Below are 4,109 nucleotides of genomic sequence, written 5' to 3'. Positions count from 1 at the left end.
AAAATATATATTTTTAAAATATTTAAGAGTTGCACAATCTCTCTGTTGCTATGAAAAGACAGGCTCCAATAATGCATGTTTTACTTATTGGCTCTATTATCATTATGATTCATTCAAGCATCCCATGTTTATTAATACAAGCAGTTTACAGATTTATCCTTGATTGGATAAAAGAGTTTTTCATATCTGGAAACACTAAAAATAACCTAAAACTTTAATTCAAAGAGGAGACAGCCCAGCTGATTTGGCTCAGTGGAAGGGTCCCAGGTTCAATTCCAGTCAAGGGCACATGCCCAGATTGTGGGCTCAATCCCCAGTAAGGGACATGCAGGAGGCAGCCAATCAAGGATTCTCTCTCATTTTTGATGTTTCTATCTCTCTCCCTCTCCCTTCCTCTATGAAATCAATAAAAATATCTTTTTTTTTTCTTTTCTTTTTTAAAGAAGAGTAGACGAGCAGAGAATAACCCCAGAGCAGGCAGAATTCTGGGGAGAGCCTACTGAAGTGGCAAAAGGACAAAAAGAAAAGGAGAAAATGACAGAGGCGGGAAATAGGGAAGGGAAAGAAAAGGGATGTGGAGAGAGAGAGATATAATTTCTCCCGGTTGTGTTGACAGCTCTTCCCAGTCCCCTGCTCTCTGACTAAGCATTGCTTGTGGAGGCGTGGATGGGGGTCCACAGAGACTGGGGGTTGCCAAGGTATTTCAGCCACTGTGGTCTCATCCTCTCTCCACCTCCATGGTGGCACCCCACCCAGATTCCTTTCTTGTCAAACTTGTTTGCAGTCACCCAAGCCCTCTAATCCATGACCTCTTGGTCAAACTGTCTGTAAACCAGGACACAAATAGATTGAGGGTGTCAGGTAACATGGTAATTTGGTGGAGAGAAGACAGAATGGGTACTGCAATCCCCTTTATAATACCCCTTCTCCTCCCCCCCCCACCACCACACACACACACACACACACACACACACACACATCTTTCAAAGTAAATGCCCTTTCCCCACCTACGTTTCTCTGGGTCTCTAAGTCACTGGAGGGCAATTGAGTGTGATTCAGACATTTGCATTTATTTAGTTGCTTTGATATATTCATTTCTCTCCGGAGGGAACTGGTATAACATTTAAATCAATTCTTTTTTGTTTTGTTTGTTTTTTTCTTAGGGAAGGGGGTTAACACAAAGACGGTGATGACAAACTTGGGCTGGATTAGTTTACGGGAATAACGTTGGATACTGTGTGTGCATTGATGTTAGAGCTGCCACACTACATGAAGAGATGAACATGCTGTAACCACATCTTAAATCCAAAGCCATTTCTACTGAAACTGATTAATGCCCAACAGATACACATGCATGGTACTCACCACGTGCTTGATGCCTGCAGAGCCTCTGAAAAACCTGGTTGCCCACATGTTTCTGAGGACACCCTCCAACCCCTGCCAGAAATCCTCATCGTCACTATATAGGCTGTGAAGGAGAATCAGTGGGCTTTGAGGAAGCGAAGACAGGATAGAGTAATGGGATGATTCAGAGTTCATACTAGGTGTGCACACTACTACCGCCACCTACTCACACCCCTAAGGGCAAAGATGAATCCTCCCAGTAAAAATGATGCTGCTTTAATGAACAGGTCAGAGGTAGGGCCCAAGGGGCGCCTAGGGGAGAGGAGCTACCCCTTCAAAAATATTTACTGAGAAGTTATTGTGGGCCAGGCAGTGCATTGTGAGGAAAGCAGCTATTTTGCACAGAACTAAACCAATCTTCCCAAGAGATACAATTGTTCTGTATGTTGGCTGGCAATTCCTGATGGGACATCACGTCTTTCTCTGGCTTACATGCACTTTATCTCTTTTCACGAATGGGGGAGAGGGGAACAAGGTTGGTCAGGCAGAGAGAGAAAGGAGAATCACCTTTCTATTCAGGGATTGGCTGAGCACCCCGAGTTGCTTTTGCTTGCTGTTTCAGGGGGTGCACTGTCTTGCATTCTTTCTCCATCTCTGTAATCTCTCTGCAAGTTCTGCATATTTGACACTGGGCACGTGGGACTAGCACTTAAGTCAGTGCTGAAGTATCATTGTTACTTTGTTACATATGTTTAAAGGAACAAATTAGGTGGGAAAGAAGCAGGGCCCAGGTGAGTGGGGGTTGGGTACGAGCGGAGTGGGGGTGGGGTACAAGCCCCAAACCTCAGTGCCCCCAAGCCAGACCCAGCAGCATTGTGCCTCCCACCCCGGGCCTCCCAATCTCTGACCCCATCTTTCCCCTCTTCCCCCAGTCCTGCCTCCCAGTGTCCATCCAGAGCTGTGATGGCCCATCCCTGGAGTCCTAAGCGCTCAACCCAGTTGGCAGCCTCTTAGAACTTCAGCTGCTAACCTTTGTGAGAGAGGAGAGCTGTTCCAGACCTTTCTGTGTGCCTCAAGTGTGGAAGGAAAGGAACCCCGCTTGTGCTACCAGGCCTTACCCCTCAGGCTTCTCAAAGAGAAAGCTGGATGGACGACCCCATCCCTCCCGCCCCCGCCTGACCTCCGCGGCCCCGGCCTATGGCTCATGAGCAGCGGCCACCAGAAGGGTCTGGGACTTGGCCGGGGCAGCTCTGCGCGCAGGGCTCGCTATAGGGCCTCTCTCCCAGGAGCGGATGGATGATTCATTTTTATATGTAACGTTTTAGCCCTCTCTATAGCTCCGGCTGGTTAATGTTCAACACCGGGCTTCCACCGGCAGTGCGGTGGGAGCCAGGCAGGGCCGCCCCATTGCAGGTAGATGGCCGCTGCGGAGGGAGCGGAGGCGCAGGAGGTGGAAGAGGGTGAGGAGCGGGGCCGGGAGGGCGCCTCCTCCCCAGGCCCGGGCCCCGCACGCGTCCGGGCAGCTCAGCCCCGAGGCCGCGCCCCGCCGGCCCGACCGCCCACGACGGAGCCGCCGGAGCGGGGAGCGGCGCGTGCGGGGCCGCGGGGGTCGGGGGCGGCGCTTCGCCCCTGCCGGGCCCGGGCCCTCGGGGCGGCCCCAGCGCGGGGCGGGCGGCCTGGAATGCGGGCCGGGGGCGGGGGCGGGGGGAGCACTCCTCCGGTGGATCAGATCCCGGTTTGGCGGGTCCAGGGCGACTTGGCAGCCCCAGTGCCCGACCCCAGGGGGGTCTCCGGAGTGCGCGGGAGGCCCTCTGAGCACTGGTCGGGATGGTGCAAGGTGGCAGATCTTGCCTCCACCCGGATCCCGGGTGCCGGCCAAACGTAGACATGGTCCTAAAGCGGGGGTTCTGGCCAGCGGACCGCAGAGGGCCCGGAGGCGCCCCGGCCATGGCGAGGCCCGAGGTGAAGGCGCCCCAGGGTGGCAGCAGCCCCCGGGGCCTCCGGAGAGCCCGGCCTGTGGCCCTGCGGAGCCCCCGGTCCCAAAGGGCCTGGCCAGCGGCGGGCGGCTGCTCCCCGGAGCTGGGCCGCTGGCGGGCTGCGCCTGGAAAGGGGTTCGGAGCTGGGCAGGAGAGCTTCGCGCCAGGAGCTGTGGCCCAGCATGTGCAGGCGGGATGTTTTGTGTTTCTTTTCTTTTCCTTCTCCCCCTCACTCCTTTATTTTCTTTCGGTCAGAGAAACAAGACCCTGCCTCATCAGATAAGAGTGGCTCCTACCATCTCATAGGTTTCAAGCCGGGGCTGAAGGCGCTGAGGTCAGTGAGTCCGCAGACTTATTTTACTTCCTTTTTGCTTGATATTATGTTATTTTCTAAGGAAATGCCTTGGGCTCTGATAGGCCAAGACCCCTCCTTGGTGCTGGGAAGGAATACCTGCAGGTCTCCACCTCTGTGCCAAGGAGCAGGCAAGCGCGAATGAACACACACACACACACACACACACACACCACACACACACCCCCACACATACTACACACCACATACACACACACCCCCCCACACACACTACACACCACACACACACCACATACACACACACACCACACACCACACACACACCACACACCACACACATACTACACACCACATACACACACATCACACATACCACACACCACACACACACCACACACACACACATACTACACACCACATACACACACACCACACACCACACATACACCACACACAAACCACACACACACCACACA

The sequence above is a fragment of the Pipistrellus kuhlii genome, unplaced genomic scaffold, assembly GCF_014108245.1.
Source record: "Pipistrellus kuhlii isolate mPipKuh1 unplaced genomic scaffold, mPipKuh1.p scaffold_m20_p_1, whole genome shotgun sequence".
NCBI lineage: Eukaryota > Metazoa > Chordata > Mammalia > Chiroptera > Vespertilionidae > Pipistrellus > Pipistrellus kuhlii.
The sequence above is the reverse complement of the archived record's forward strand: the minus strand, read 5'-3'. Positions refer to the sequence as shown.